The 17,153-nt window shown below is 40.9% G+C and overlaps 1 protein-coding gene and 1 non-coding gene across 7 annotated transcripts in view; one reads left to right on the forward strand and one right to left on the reverse strand.

Moving 5' to 3' along the window:
- The window catches only part of ATXN2 (ataxin 2), a 125,682-nt gene that overhangs the window by 51,184 nt on the left and 57,345 nt on the right, over positions 1-17,153 (forward strand). The gene's annotated exons all lie outside the window — the stretch shown is intronic.
- LOC136327953 (U6 spliceosomal RNA) lies at positions 9,243-9,349 on the reverse strand. Its single transcript, XR_010730005.1, has one exon. It is a non-coding gene; the product is annotated as a U6 spliceosomal RNA (small nuclear RNA).

The following is a 17,153-nucleotide window of genomic DNA, read 5'->3' on the forward strand; positions in this document are numbered from 1 at the left end:
CTCTGTTGCTTATCAGTCTTACTGCTTTATATTCCTTTCCTGCTTTGTTTCTGTCACGTCTTCCCAGTGTTTCTTTCTTTGCCCTCTGCTTACCATATATCAGTCTATATCAGTTGCGTGGATATGCTCATAATTTCAGCTAGCACACAGAAGCCCTCTCCCAGTAATGGCTGTATCATTGCCCATATAACATGTTGTATTATAAGTAGATGTTTCTGTCTTTCTCATTATTATACTTTGAGCTCCTTATATGTGGATACTGTAGTTTTTTCTTCTCCAAAATAGTGTTTTGGCACCTAGTTGGTATAATATAAATGTCTGTTGAATGAATAAAATTAGAGCCTTCGTGTGAAGAGTGAGAAAGCTATATATATCATACATGTTCTTATAGACACAGCTTGCCAACAAATACTTAATGAGCAGTGGGATGTGTTCATTGCTCTGCTGTCGCTATGGACAGTACAGAGAAACTTAAGACTTAAATCTATTTTGGGTACCTTTTGAGAACTTAGTGAAAGTGTATACCCTCATCCCAGGACAAAAAACACACACAGACGTCTGCACTTAATTCTGTGGTGTTCACAGTTCCCTAGGGAGTTCATATACTCCATGTGAAGAAGCCCTACTCTAGGCATTTGTAGAGTTGGAGATACCAAGCATATGAAAGAGATCAAGAAAAGTGGAATGTTGAAATTGGTGGCATTGTTTTTCAAATGGAATCCAGACACATGAAGAGAACTATATAAATTATATTTGGAGGAAGTTAAGATGTAAATGTGTAATAGTAGTGAGAAATAATATAGAGGTTATTTTATTCTAGTGTTGCATTATAATGTTCTCTTGTGGGTGCCCTGGAGGTCTGATATGACAAGGCTCTATGAGTGGCAGTAGAAAGATCTCTTCTGTAGGGTGTGGCATTAGTAGTGCCATGGCTGTCATCTGAGGAAGAGGCAGGTCCCAGAGAAGGGTCTGGGCAGCCTTGGATTCTGAGGAGTTCAAACATGTTTCAGATTCGTTTATATTTGGTGCTCTCTGCACGTTACTGGAGATATAAGCAGTAGGCTCCTGTAGATGGGCCAGAAGTACTAAAGTTGGGCAGGCAGTCAGCCTTAAAGCTGTCCTCCAGAGAGCAGGCTGGAGGAGAGGCCTGTGTAGGTAGGCAGGTGGGATGATGGGTAGACAGATGATCTTGTGGCTGGGGGCTGGCCAGGTAGTGCGGCAGGAAAGCCCTATAAGGAGGTTGGCCTGGCCTTGCGGGCTTTGAGGAGTAGTAGCTTTTCTCAGGAGCCAGCTCTGAGTAACTCCATGTACTAATATTCTTTTGTTAAAACTGAGCCATTAGCCTGACCAGGCAGTGGCACAGTGGATAGAGTGTAGAACTGTGATGCGGAGGACCCAGGTTCAAGACCCCGAGGTCGCCAGCTTAAGCGTGGGCTTATCTACTTTGAGCAAAGCTCACCAGCTTGGACCCAAGGTCTCTGGCTAGAGCAAGGGGTTACTCGGTCTGCTGAAGGCCTGTGGTCAAGCACATATGAGAAAGCAATCAATGAACAACTAAGGTGTTGCAAGAAAAAAACTGATGATTGATGCTTCTCATCTCTCTCTGTTCCTGTCTGTCCCTATCTATCCCTCTCTCTGACTCTCTCTCTGTCTCTGTTTAAAAAACAAACAAAAAAAAAACCCAAAAAAAACCCTGAGCCATTAGAAAGTTTACTGCCTCGGCTTGGCTGTATACTAGTAAAAGGATATAAATCTTTGCTGGGGGCAAGTAGTAAATGGAGACTAGCATTTATAGAGGCCAGCATGCCGGTGGCACAGAAATTGAGATAAAAAAAACCTACAAAAAAACAAACAGGCCTGACCTGTGGTGGCACAGTGGACAAAGTGTCGACCTGGAACACTGAGGTTGCCAGTTCGAAACCCTAGGCTTGCCTGGTCAAGGCACATATGGGAGTTGATGCTTCCTGCTCCTCCCCCTTTTCTCTCACTCCCTTTTCCTCTTTCCCTCTCTCTCTGTCTCGCTCTCTCTTCCTCTTTCCCTCTCTTTCTCTATCATCTCTGGAAAATAAACAGGTATAGGGGAACAGGTGAAGGAAAGTTAAACAGAGTAATTTGAGGTACACAATAGAGATGTATTGCATATTTGTTAAAATGGGTCGGGAACTTATGGCTTGCGAGCCAGATCTGTGGCTCTTTTGATGGCTGCACCTGGCTCGCAGACAAATCTTTAATAAAAAAAACAATAACGTTAAAAATATAAAACATTCTCATGTATTACAATCCATTCATTTCCTACTGCTCATGTTCATGGTTGTGGGTGGCTGGAGCTAATCACAGCTGTCTTCCGGGACAACACCAAATTTTTATTGGATAATGCGTAACCTACACGGGTTGTTGTATGGCTCTCACGCAATTACATTTTAAAATATGTGGCGTTCATGGCTCTCTCAGTCAAAAAGGTTCCCGCCCCCTGTGTTAAAATAAGATCTCCTTCCACTTAATTTTTATACATTTTTTTTTATGGTGGTAACTTGAATTCATTGATTTTTTTTCAATTTATTTTTTTTTTACAGGGACAGAGAGAGAGTTAGAGGGATAGATGGGGACAGACAGACAGGAACGGAGAGAGATGAGAAGCATCAATCATCAGTTTCTCATTGCGACACCTTATTTGTTCATTGATTGCTTTCTCATATGTGCCTTGACCACAGGCCTTTAGCAGACCGAGTGACCCCTTGCTCCAGCCAGCGACCTTGGGTCCAAACTGGTGAGCTTTTTTTGCTCAAGCCAGATGAGCTTGCGCTCAAGCTGGCGACCTCGGGGTCTTGAACCTGGGTCTTCCGCATCCCAGTTCGACGTTGTATCCACTGCGCCACCATCTGGTCAGGCAATTTTTATACATTTTTAGAGCATATGGAAAATCTCTGCTAAGGTCAAAGCAATAACTATTTATTTAAAACATAAAAGCAAAAAACTCTATAGTATAAAGTAGAATTTTAATTAGACAAAATAAAAATAAAATACAGTGGTACCTTGAGATACGAGTTTAATTCGTTCTGTAACTGAGCTCGTAAGTCAGTCAACTCGTATATCAAACAAATTTCTCCCATTTAAAATAACTGAAATAGATTTAATCTGTTCCAGCCCTGTGAAACATCCCCAAACCATTCTAAATTATGAAAAAGACGTTTTTATTTATTTATTTATTTTTTAAAGATTTTATTTATTCATTATAGAGAGGGGAGAGTGAGAGAGAAGGGGGGAGGAGCAGAAAGCATCAACTCCCATATGTGCCTTGACCAGGCAAGCCCAGGGTTTTTTTTTTTTTTGAACCGGCAACCTCAGCGTTTCCAGGTTGACACTTTATCCACTGCGCCACCACAGGTCACGCATGAAAAAGACGTTTTTAATTAAGGAACACACATGTATACTCTACCAATGCATAACAAAATATATGAAATAAAAGAAAAAAGTGTTATTTAGTACTGTATTCTTACCTTGGAGACAGACAAATGCGGCTAAAGGAGGTGAATGGCGGAGGAGGGAGGGAGGAAGGGATGCAGGCACTGTAGACACGTAAACTAAAACTGCACTTTCTTAACACTAAATGTAAACTAAAACTTCATTTTCTTTACTTTAAACAAAACTAAAACTGCACTTTAATTAAAATGAAACCACAAAAACTTAATTGTAAAAAAATGCATTTTCTTAACTTTAAACTTAACCTAAGCTTAACATTATGTATTTTTCATTTAATCATCACCAGTTTTTGCCTTTTTGGCTGCACTTTTGGCACTTTCACTTGCAGGACTTTTGAATAAAAGACTAGTCAAAGAATTTTGCTTTTGCCTGCCTTTTAAAATGTTATGGAAATGTGACAAACAAGTGTCATTAAAAAGTGCTGAAGCACGACCAGTTGAAACTTTTTCTGGGTATTTCTTTTCAATGAAACTTGAAAGCTTCTCCCACATTGCCAGCATGTCTTTAATTTCACTTGTAGAAATCACTTCCTCCGACTCTACCTCCTCCTCACTACTAATCTCTTGCAGAAGCTCCGTATGTTGCATTGTCTGTAGCTCCTTCAACTCCTCAGTTGAGAGTTCCTCCTCATGTTCCTCGATGAGCTCTTACGTCACCCTGGTCTACCTCCAAACCCATCGACTTTCCGAAGGACACAGTCTCCTCCAACACTTCTACCTCGGTCTCGGCCTCTGGTTCGAATCCTTCAAAGTCCCTGTCTGCAACAACATCAGACCATAACTTTTTCCATGACGAGTTCAATGTTGTTCTTGTAACTTCTTGCCATGCCAAGTCAGTAATGCGTAAACATATCACAATGTTGTAGTGATCTTTCCAAAACCCTCAAAGGGTTAGAATTGTATTCTCAGTCACCTCAAAGCAGCAGCGGAACAAGTGCTTTGTGTAAAACTTTTTAAAGTTGGAAATGACCTGCTGATCCATAGGTTGCAAGATTGAAGTCGTGTTGGGTGGGAGGTAGAGGACTTTCACGAATTTGAACTCATTGAGAATGTCATCTTCAAGACCAGGTGGGTGGGCTGGAGCATTATCAAGGATTAGTAATGCTTTCATTAGGAGTTTATTTGCTTGAAGATATTTCTTCACTGCAGAACCAGAGACGAGATTTACCCATTCAAAAAAATTGCTGTGTAACCCATGCCCTAGCATTGGTGCACCACATAACCTGCAGTTTTCCTCTAAGAATCTTGTGAGTCGCCTGACTAGGTGGTTGCACAGTGGTTAGAGTATCAGACTGGGATGCGGAAGGACCCAGATTCAAGACCCCAAGGTTGCCAGCTTGAGCGTGGGCTCATCTGGCTTGAGCAAAAAAAAAAAAAAAAAAGCTCACCAGCTTGGACCCAAGGTCACTGGCTCGAGCAAGAGGTTACTTGGTCTGCTGAAGGCTTGCGGTCATGGCACATATGAGAAAGCAATCAATGAACAAATAAGGTGTCGCAACGAAAAACTGATGATTGCTACTTCTCATCTCTCTCCATTCCTGTCTGTCTGTTCCTATCTATCCCTCTATCTGACTCTCTCTCTTTCCCTGTAAAAAAAAAAAAATAAGAATCTTATGAGTCTTAAAGGCTCGAGAATTTTTTGGAATGATACACTAGCAGTGGCTTTACAGTTACCAATAGCATTTGCATACAATGCAAGGGTCAGACGGTCCTTCATGGGTTTATGGCCTGGCAGCTTCTTCTCCTCTGTGGTGATGAAAGTCCTCCAGGGAATTTTTTTCCAAAACAATCCTGTTTCGTCACAGTTGAACACTTGTTGGGGGCTGTAGTCTTCCTTTGTGATAAGCGCAGCAAAATGTGCGATATATTCCTCAGCTGTCTTAATGTCAGCGCTTGCAGCTTCACCATGCCTCACCACCAAGTGGATGCTAGATCTCTTCGTGAAATTTTCAAACCAGCCGTGACTTGCCTTAAACGTATCTTCTGTTGGCTTTTTTGAGGTTGATGGTTCTTTTTTCTCCAAGTCACCGTAAATAATACATGCCTTTTCGCATATTAAAGTCTCCATCACTGTATCTCCTGCCAGCTCTTTCTCTTTCACCCACACCAGCAGAAGCTTCTCCATTTCTTCATGGATATTTGTCCTTAATTGAGACAGAATTGTAGTTCCTTTTGCTGGATTTGTGCTTTTGATGGCATCCTTTTGTTTAAGGATGGTACAAATTGTAGATGTAGTATAGTCGTACAGCCTTGCCAGTTCAATCACTCATAAACCACGCTCATGTTTTTCTATTATTTCTTGCTTTACTTCTATCAACATCATTCTCTTCTTCTCACCACTGTCCTTTACACTCACTTTCTTCGGCCCCATAACAGCACACAAAAAAAGTTAGTAAAAAGGCCCTGGCTGGTTGGCTCAGCGGTAGAGTGTCGGCCTGGCGTGCGGGAGACCCGGGTTCGATTCCCGGCCAGGGCACATAGGAGAAGCGCCCATTTGCTTCTCCACCCCCACCCCCTCCTTCCTCTCTGTCTCTTTCTTCCCCTCCTGCAGCCAAGGCTCCATTGGAGCAAAGATGGCCCGGGCGCTGAGGATGGCTCCTTGGCCTCTGCCCCAGGCGCTGGAGTGGCTCTGGTCGCGGCGGAGCGACGCCCCGGAGGGGCAGAGCATTGCCCCCTGGTGGGCATGCCGGGTGGATCCCGGTCGGGCGCATGCGGGAGTCTGTCTGTCTCTCCCCGTTTCCAGCTTCAGAAAAATACAAAAAAAGAAAAAAGAAAAAAAAAGTTAGTAAAAAAATGCAAATATGATCCAAGAACAAGTACAGTGCACGAGATTCGACTTGATTCTGCGGGTAATATGTGAGAAAGAACGAGATGCTGGTGTTGTGCTGCCGATACTGGACCTGTGCGCCAACGCGCCAACTAGCAGCAGCTTCCCAAATCACTACTTGTATCTCGGAATTTTGCTCGGATCTCAAAGAAAATATGGACCAATTCGCAGCTTGTATCTTAAAATATGTTGGTCTGCTCATATCTCAAGGTACCACTGTATTGTTTAGTAATAATAAGATAGAGTAAGTGGTTTGATTCAAGATATGTATGGAAGCTACTGATTTCTGTATATTTAATAACATTAACCAGCTAGACAGTAAAGAATGAAAACATTCACAATAGAAGCAGAACTTCAAGTGTGTAAAAATAAGACTAGCTTGGCCTGTGGTGACACATTGGAGAGAGCATCAAGCTGGAAAGCTGAGGTTGCCATTTTGAAACCTTGGGCTTGCCCAGTCAAGGCACATACGAGAAGCAATCGATGAATAATTAAGGTGAAGCAACTATGAGTTGATACTTCTCGCTTCTTGCTCCTCTCTTCTTTCTGTAAAATCAATAAAATCTTCAAAAAAAAATAAGCATACTATGTGTATATACTGAAGACTAAAAAAACACTATGGAAGGACATAAAAAATTTGAATGAAGAAATGTTTCATACTTTGGGAATATGTGACACTCTAAGGCTGGGGTAGTCAACCTTTATTTTAAATTTTTTTAATTCATTTTTAGAGAGGAGAGAGAAAGAGACAGAGAGGGAGAGAGAGGGGGGAGAGAGAGAGAGAGAGAGAGTAGGTGGGGAGGAGCTGGAAGCATCAACTCCCATATGTGCCTTGACCAGGCAAGCCCAGGGTTTCGAACCAGCGACCTAGCATTTCCAGGTCTACGCTTTATCCACTGCGCCACCACAGGTCAGGCGTAGTCAACCTACCGCCCACTTTTGTATCTCTGTTAGTAGTAAAATTTTCTAACCGCCCACTGGTTCCACAGTAATGGTGATTTATAAAGTAGGGAAGTAACTTTACTTTATAAAATTTATGAAGCAGAGTTACAGCAAGGTAAAGCATATAATACTTTATGTCGGATTTTTGCTAAGTTTGGCAGAATAAATCTTTATAAAACAACTTACTATAGTTAAATCTATCTTTTTATTTATACTTTGGTTGCTCTGCTACTGCCCACCATGAAAGCTGGAATGCCCACTAGTGGGTGGTAGGGACCAGGTTGACTACCACTGCTCTAAGGTTTGGTCTCAAAAGTAATCTTGAAAGAGAATATCTATATTGTAGAAATTGACAAAATGAGTCAAAATTTGTAAGTTAATATAGTATGTAATAACAGTTGGATTTTGGAAATTTTTTTCTAGAAGAGTCACAAAACAGGACTTGCCTTACCATATAGTAAAATGTATTAGCATTAAAACATAGTTATCATAGTGGTAAAGAATATAGAATCCAAATGTAATTTATATGAGTATTATGTGATAAAGATATTTATATATGGAGCAAAGGTAGATTATTCAGTAGATGGTGGTGGGAAATTTGGGGTGAATTAGATTTCTGCTTAACACCTATCACCAAAAAAAACTTAAGTGGGTAGCTTGACCGGGCAGTAGTGCAATGGATAGAGAGTTGGACTGGGGTGCGGAGGACCCAGGTTCGAGACCCTGAGGTTGCCAGCTTGAGCGCAGGCTCAACTGGCTTGAGCAAAAAGCTCACCAGCTTAGACCCAAGGTTGCTGGCTCGAGCAAGGGGTTACTCGGTCTGCTGAAGGCCCACGGTCAAGGCACATATAAGAAAGCAATCAATGAACAACTAAGGTGTCACCATTAAAAACTGATGATAGGGGCCCTGGCCGGTTGGCTTAGTGGTAGAGCGTCGGCCTGGCATGCGGGGGACCTGGGTTCGATTCCCGGCCAGGGCACATAGGAGAAGTGCCCATTTGCTTCTCCACCCCCCCTTCTTCTCTGTCTCTCTCTTCCCCTCCCGCAGCGAGGCTCCATTGGAGTAAAGATGGCCCAGGCGCTGGGGATGGCTCCTTGGCCTCTGCCCCAGGCGCTAGAGTGGCTCTGGTCTCGGCAGAGCGACGCCCCGGAGGGGCAGAGTGTCGCCCCTGGTGGGCAGAGTGTCGCCCCTGGTGGGCGTGCCGGGTGGATCCCGGTCGGGCGCATGCGGGAGTCTGTCTGACTGTCTCTCCCCGTTTCCAGCTTCAGAAAAATACAAAAAAAAAACAACCCCAAAACAAAAAAACCTGATGATTGATGCTTCTCATCTCTCTCTGTTCCTGTCTGTCTATCCCTGTCTATTCCTCTCTCTGACTCTGTCCCTGAAAAAAAAAAAAAAGATCTTAACCTTTAAAAAAAAAACTTAAGTGGCTAAAGAGGAAAAACATTAAAAAAAAAACTGTACAGAAATATGGAACAAATCTTTGAATTTGTATCATTTTGAAATGGAGAAGGATTTTCAAAGCAAAAATTCATATGAAGATTGAAATAGATTATAAAAAATTTAAAGTCATATGTATGCAGAAGTACCATACATTTTATTTTTATTCTTTTTATTTAAAAATATATATACATATAGGCCCTGGCTGGTTTGCTCAGTGGTAGAGCGTCGGCCTGGCATGTAGAAGTCCAGGGTTCAATTCCCGGCCAGGGCACACAGGAGAAGCACCTATCTGCTTCTCTACCCTTCCACCTCTCCTTTCTCTCTGTCTCTCTCTTCCCCTTCCTCAGCCAAGGCTCCATTGGAGCAAAGTTGGCCCGGGTGGTGAGGACAGCTCTATGGCCTCTGTCTCAGGTGCTGGAATGGCTCCTGTTGGCAACAGAGCAACGGCTCCTGGTCAGCATGCCAGGTGGATCCGAGTCAGGCACATGCGGAGTCTGTCTTTCTGCCTTCCTGCTTCTCACTTCAAAAAAATACACACACAAAAAAAAAAATACATATAGAATGCTTCACAAATTTGTGTGCCATTCTTGTGTAGGGGCCATGCTAATAGTCTGTGTATTATTCCAATTTTATTATATGTGTTGCTGAAGTGAGCACTGAAACACCATACATTTTAGAAGACATGCTCCAAATGGGTAAAAATAGAATAAAAGAAGTTTTACGAATGGCTAGTGAACATGTGGAACGATAGTTCCCTTCACTCGTAATCAAGGAAATGTAGTTTCAAAGCAGCAGAATGTGATTTTTTCATTTATCAGCTTGCTGAGTGGTCAAAGTGTGGAAGATTAATACTACCTGTGATAGTGAGGGGCTCAGAATATGACTTACACTCTGCTAGTGGGACAGTTAAGGAAAAACAAGTAGCATTCTTGAACTCTGTAGTTAGGTAATTCAGAATGGATCCACAGCATTTTCAGGAAGACAATTTACTTGGTAGTATTGCATAATGTTAGTATACCCAGCTACTATCTGGTTGTAGTTTTATTTTTTCTTGCTCTGCGGACTCTCAGTGGAGTCTAACGAATAGCGAATATTATTAAAACCAGTAATAAAGCAGGGTGTGAAAGACTGTGAACAAATTGTCTCTGTTTTAATTTCTGTTTCATCTAACTAAATAGAAAAATGATTGCTTTTTTACCCAGTCAGCACTGGCAAAGAGTTTTAAGTGAGCATGTGCATTTGAACAGTTGTTCTTCTCATTTATATTAGAAAAGAATAGTCTGAATCTGTAAACTGTTTTAGATATTTGCCAAGGAAACAGAAAGGCATGCATGTAACTGTAAGAATTGGGATTAATTTAATTTACTTTTTCTTTATTTCTGAACACTTTTGCTATATGTTTGTGAAAGGACTAATGTGTTTGCTAATAGTACTATCCCCAAATCTGATTTTTTTCCTATATCTTTCTGAATTTACTTTTTTTTTTTGCCCTAAATATTCTCCAAAATTTGTTTTCATTTTCCTTTCTTATCCTTTAAATTTTGAGGTGAAAACAGTACCTTTTATAAAAATCTGCACAATGATTAGAGCCGTTTTGATCTTTCAGATGGTACAGACTTACACTCCCGCCTTCTGAAGGGGGTTCTGAGCCAGGAGCCCAGTGGAGAAGCTGGAAGCGGCATGTTCCCTTCCTGAGGCCTCACCCACCAAGTGTATCTTTATGTTGGCATCGCTGTTAGAGTTTCTTTTGATGTCTTTTGGAGGAAATGCAGGAATAAGAAATCTTATATTTTGTGAAGTCTATCACCTTGTATTTTAAGTATAGCAAGACTCATGAAATGGTCTTTTGTTTTTCTCTGGTTTTTCTGTGTTACACTAGTCTGGCTTTGCTGTGAAATTGGGTATGAGCTTGATTCTGTGGAGTCTTGACTGTTGATCTTCATTCAGATCTTCCAAAAGAATCTGGTTAGTGGGTTTAAATTTTCCCTTGATACTTCATTGATTTTTTTAAGTCAAATACAGCAGCACTTAATTTTTTTAAAAATTTCTATTTTTTCCTTTTTATCGTTTTTTTGGGTGTCACACTGGTTAACAAAATTATATAGGTGCATCATCTGTACACTCACTGTATTGTGTTCACTACCCCAAGGCAAGTCTCCTTCCGTCATCATTTTTCCCCAATACTTTCCTGTACCCCTCCCCTGGCAGTCACCATACTGTTGTCCATAGGGGTGCATTTGTCTTTGTGTATTAGTGTTTTCTAGTTTTTTGGGTAGATACCCAATAGAAAGATTGCTGGGTCATATGGTAGCTCTATTCTTAGTTTTTTGAGGAACCACCATACTGTCTTCTATAATGGCTGTACCAGTTTATATTCCCAACAGTAGTGAATGGGCGTTCCTTTTTTTCCCACAGCCTCTCCAACACTTATTATCTGTCTTGTTGATACAGTCAATCTATAGTTGTGAGATAGTATCTCATTATAGCTTCCCCCCCCACCAAAGTTAGAAGTGGGAAGTCAGTCAGACTCCTGCATGCACCCGACCAGAATCCACCCAGCATGCTCACCAGGGGGCAATGCTGTGCCCATCTGGGACATTGCTCTGTTGTGGCTGGAACCATTCTAGTGCCTGAGGCAGAGGCCATGGAGCCATCCTCAGCGCCTGGGCCAACTTTACTCCAACGGAGCCTTGGCTGTGGGAGGGGAAGAGAGAGAGAGAGAGAAAGGAGAGGGGGAAGGGTGGAGAAGCAGATGGGTGCTTCTCCTGTGTGCCCTTGCCAGGAATCAAACCAGGTACGTCCACACGCCAGGACGATGCTCTACTGCTGAGCCAACCAGGCAGGGCCTCATTATAGTTTTGATTTGCATTTCTTTAATCGCTAGTGAAGATGAGCATCTTCTCATATATCTATTTGTTGTTTGTATGTTTTCATGGGAGAAGTGTCTGTTCAGGTCCTCTCCTCATACTTTTTTAATTCTATTGTATTTTTCTGAAATGAGAAGCGGGGAGGCAGAGAGACAGACTCCCACATGCGCTCAACTGGGATCCACCAGCAAGCCCACTAGGAGGCGATGCTCTGCTTGTCTGAGTTGGAGGCCATAGAGCCATCCTCAGTACCCGGGGCAACTTTGCTCCAGTGGAGCCTTGGCTGCAGGAGGGGGAGAGAGAGATAGAGAGAAAGGAGAGGGGGAAGGGTGGAGAAGCAGATGGGTGCTTCTCCTGTATGTCCTGACCGGGAATTGAACCCGGGACTTCAACATGCTGGGCCAACGCTCTACCACTGAGCCAACTGGCCAGGGCCTATTCGGGGTGTTTTAATGGTACCATACAGATCGTTCTATGTCTTTAAAATGTGACATTGGGATTTTAATGGGTTAAAATTTGCATTAAATTTGTATACTGCTTTGGGTAATAGGACATTTTAAGGAAAATTTTTAAAATTTGCTTATTGAGTGTTAAATTAATAAAGTGCCATTTTTTAAATCACTAGCAGGCTTAGCAAAACTAAGATTAAATATTTTATTTAAAAAACATTTTGCGCCTGACCTGTGGTGCCGCAGTGGATAAAGCGTCGACCTGGAAATGCTGAGGTCGCCAGTTCGAAACCCTGGGCTTGCCTGGTCAAGGCACATATGGGAGTTGATGCTTCCAGCTCCTCCCCCTGTCTCTCTCTCCTCTCTCTCTCTGTCTCTCTCCCTCTCCTCTCTAAAAATGAATAAATAAAAATTAAAATTAAAAAACATTTTGCTTCAAGTTTTAACTAGAAATTTTAATTTGTGCATCTCACAAATAAGAGTTTTTTAGTAGGGAAAATAAGAACCAATGTTTTTAAATATTTAAGTAGGATATATTTTTCTCTCAGGGATATTTTTCTGATTTTATTTCATTTTATCACAGTAGTATAAAATTTAATTATTTTATATAGGAAGAATATGAGGTTTCTTCATTATTTATGCTTTCTGGAGCAAATGTGTTGCCTAAATAGAGCTATAGGCTCTAAGCAATTTATTCCACCTTTGTATGAAATATTGTATCATCAAAAGTATTTGTATAGTCATTTATGAAGTCTTCTGCCCTGTGCTCTTTCTGAATGGTTCATTGATGGAGATGTGTGCTTTCTGGTCATATTCTAAACTTTTTTGTTTGTCTCCATAAGAGGGACAGAGGCATAAATTGCAAACTATTTTTAACAAGAACAGTACTTTGGGGTTTGCTTTTTCATGTCAGTTGACTCTCTTCGGACTTTGGTCAGAAAGATACTTAAGTCAGATCTCAGAAAAGAAAATAAATTGGATGGTTTGCTTTGTTTTTTAACTCTTAATTTTTCTCTTTTTTTAACAAAGCAGTTGATGTTTGGACTGAAACTAAATATTTAACATGACATTCTAGCCTTTAACTTGGAGCTGCTTGTTGCTATGGAAAGAACTTACTCAGGTAGTTTACTGTGTTTAAGAGTTCATTACTTCTGCTTTCCCTCCATTTCTTGCCCTTTTGAAGCTGGCATCTTTTACATCTCCTGTTGTTCCACTTATGCATGCTGTCATTTGTTGGTTCTTTTTTTTTTTTTTTCAGAGACAGAGAGAGGGATAGAAAGGGACAGACAGACCGGAACGCAGAGAGATGAGAAGCATCAATCATCAGTTTTTCGTGTGGCACTTAGTTGTTCATTGATTGCTTTCTCATATGTGCCTTGACCGTGGGGCTACAGCAGACCGCGTAACCCCTTGCTCGAGCCAGCGACCTTGGGTCCAAGATAGTGAGCTTTGCTCAATCCATATGAGCCCGCGCTCAAGCTGGCGACCTCGGGGTCTCAAACCTGGGTCCTCCGCATCCAAGTCCGACGCTTTATCCACTGTGCCACTGCCTGGTCAGGCTCATTTGTTGGTTTTGTGTGAGCCCTGACCAGAGATTGAACTAGCCACCTCGGTCTGTTAGGACAATGCTCTAACCAACTGAGCTACCCGGCCAAGGCCTTATAAAGATTATTTTGAGGGGTCATATTCTTACTGTGTTTCTTTGTAGTTTCAAAATTTAACAGTACTTTACAAAACAACTTGTTAGAGATAAAAGGAAAAATCTTTCCTTATCATTTCCAACCTTCGAAGCAAATGATAAAGTAAAATGGTCATTTATTGTACTACAAGACTTTGACATCTAAAATGGCCATTATTGATTGAGTTTTCAAAGCCAAACTTATCTGAATTTATTCTTTTAGCTTAAGATAGTGCACTTCCAAAAAAGGTGCACATCTTTTTCATCCACTATTTTTCTTCAGCTGCTTATGATGAAATAAAATTTATACAATGGTTCTTTCAGTTTAAATTTGGGAAGGAAATTGTTTTTCTTTTCATGTTGCTCTGTAAACTTTTCCGTGGTAATATTCACATTCTTGTCTTTCCATTTGATAATTTATATCCAAACATTATTGTAATTTCCTAATTAAGTTTTTCTCCAAATTCCATCACTTCCAGTTAACCTTGGACATTATCAGAAAGAATTTTTTTTTTTCTGAGAGAGAGACAGGAACATCGAGCTGCTCCTGCATGTACCCTGACCAGGGAATTGCACCGGCAGCCTCCGTGCTCTGGGACAATGCTCCAATCAACTTAGCTATCCAGCCAGGGCTTAATTTTTATTGATTTTTTAGAGAGACAGAGAAAGGAAAGGAGAGAGAGGAGAAGGGGAAGAGATGCCTCCCGTGTGTGTCCTGACCAGGGATTGAACCCACAACTGTGTTGTTTTGGGATGATGCTCTCAGCTGGCCAAGCTTAACTGGCCAGGGCCCAAAGAAATTTCTTAAATATTGCTTTCATTATTATTATCTTAGAAATCTTCAATGGCCAATATTGTTTACAGAATAAGTTTGGATAAATACCTGGCTTTCAGAGCCCTTCCCAGCGGAACTTCTCTTTTTTCAACCTAATCTCTCATTACCTATCAATGTCGACTAAACTTTATTGTATTTTATTTTTTGCACAGAATAGTTTTTTCTCTTTATTCCCGATGAACTGTCAGACTGAATCCGAGTTACCACAAAGCAGGAGGAGGAAGGTGGGAGGTGTTCTGTAACCTTACTCAGCTTTCCATCTATTGGATTGAGGTCTCCTTAAGAAATCATAGGGATCTACAGAGCACAATTCGAGAACCAGTTGTCTGCCTCATCCTGAACACTTAGCTTTACAAAGCAGTGTGTGGTATCTTTTTGCCAGTATATTTTGTCCCCATGCGTTACAGTTTTCTAGAGTTTAAAAATTATGTTAATAAAACTAGGGATGTGTACCCCCCTTGGTGTCTAGCATAATACCTTACAGATAGTAGGTACTCAATGTATATTTATTTTTTCTGCTGAAATATTTTAAATTTTATGTATTTTTACACTCACTACACCAAACCAGGAAAAAACTAGTTTAATCATTTTTTACATCAGCGTTTCTCAACCTGTGAGTCGCGACCCCAGCGGGGGTAAATGGCTTTAGGTGACCCCTGTGTTTTGGTCATTCGACCCCCGCTGGGGTCGCGACCCACAGGTTGAGAACCGTTGTTTTACATAGACATGTTGCCATAGATGATTAGAATTATAATTACCACTCATTTATAGGAAACTCAAGAAAGCAGTTGTTTCTAGCTAAGTCTAAAAACAGCCTCCCTATAATATGACATATCCAGAGTCTTTCCCTAACAGAAGGTTACTCTGGTAGGCATTTTAAAATCCTTTTGAAATATAAAATACAAAACCCAAGTGTTAACTTTGAAAATAAGCCCCAAGTGATCCTTATTCAAGTGTGAAAAGTCAGAAGCCTAGAGAAGGGAGTGTGGTGTTAAAACATGTGCATGGCATTCCCGGTCAGGGCACATACAGAAATCTACCAGAGAGTGTATGGATAAGTGGAACAACAAATCAGTGGTTTGTTTTGTTTTTCTCTCTTTATCTTTCTCTCTCCCCCCCAATATAAATCTTAAAAAATTAACATGTATTGTTTTAAAAAGCATGCATACAGGCTAAATGAAGGTTTTTTGAAATAATTAATTTGCCTGGCTGTTGTTAGAAATGCACACATATTTCAGTGTATATCTATGTACCTAATGTATTCATTTGTGAAGAATAGAGGAAATCAACTTTACTTTGGTTCAGTTTGAAATCATAGGATTAAAAGTTACTATACCTTAGAGATGCATTTGTTTTATTTTTGTGCTAACTAGGGTAAAAACAACCCCCTTTCTACTTAAGATTCACAAACTAATTTTTTTTTTGATTCAAGTGCCCTAGAGACAAAGATATGATTAGGTGACATCTTTTTTTTTTTTTTACAGAGACAGAGTCAGAGAGAGGGATAGATAGGGACAGACAGACAGGAATGGAGAGAGATGAAGAAGCATCAATCATCAGTTTTTCATTGTGGCACTTTAGTTCATTCATTGCTTTTTCATGTGTCTTGACCGTGGGCTCAAGCCAGCGACCTTGGGGTCTTGAACCTGGGTCTTCCGCATCCTAGTTCGACGCTCTATCCACTGAGCCACCACCTGGTCAGGCTGGCCTTTCATTCTTAATTTTGTTGTATTGGGCTGTCCCGCTCTGCAAAAAGTTGTCTGGTCATATGACTGCTCACCATTGTGTTTTCTATGGTAACATCTCCATCTACTGGGAAGCCACGATTTTGCCACCGTTGGCTTTTATTTTATTTACATGAGAACTTTTAAAGACGGTGTATAGTCAAGAATTTCAGCTGTCGGGACAAGAGATTTTAAGCAAAGAAGGCTCAGTTGCCCATTTTGGGGGTATATTTGTTGCAGAGACGGATCCTAGGTTTTTGTCCTGACCCTACCATGTGTGAATTTAGGATGACCCTATGTTATGTTTTTATACTAGTTATTTCTGGTTCATTCTATTCTAAAATTATTTCATGGGAAGGAAAGACTTTGGGACTGACTTTTATGGATATGATCTCAAATACTTGAATTTTATTGTTATATAACTGTCATTTCCATGGTATAGCATATCACATAAACCACGTCTTACATTTCAAATATGAAATAATTCTGCTTATAGAATTACAATTAGAATATAGTTGTGTGGTCATTCAAAATGAACATTGTGGACAATGTGCTTGTCTGGTGTATTTTATAATGTAGCTTTAATTTTTAAGCATTTAGAACAGAGTCTTTCAAGTTTCCCATAGTTTTGTGACTGGGACCCTGATACTTTCAAAGGTTAGTGTACAAATGGTAGATTTTAGAAAAATTGATTTTCAAGGTTGTTATTTGGAACAGAACTCGATTCCTGTAGAAACCAGTCTTCTGAGCTCTGTTCTTCTGTGTCTTTCATCTCCCTCCGATTTCTGCAGCGCCTGTTGCATGTCCTCCCTTGTCACTGTTGCTCTTCCGGAGTGCCCTGAGCTCCCTGCATGGCCGGCTTGGCCTGGACCCTTCCTTTCGCTTTCCTCTTTGCTCCTCACGGCTTT

Source organism: Saccopteryx bilineata, chromosome 2 (assembly GCF_036850765.1).
Source record: "Saccopteryx bilineata isolate mSacBil1 chromosome 2, mSacBil1_pri_phased_curated, whole genome shotgun sequence".
NCBI classification, from domain to species: Eukaryota; Metazoa; Chordata; class Mammalia; order Chiroptera; family Emballonuridae; genus Saccopteryx; species Saccopteryx bilineata.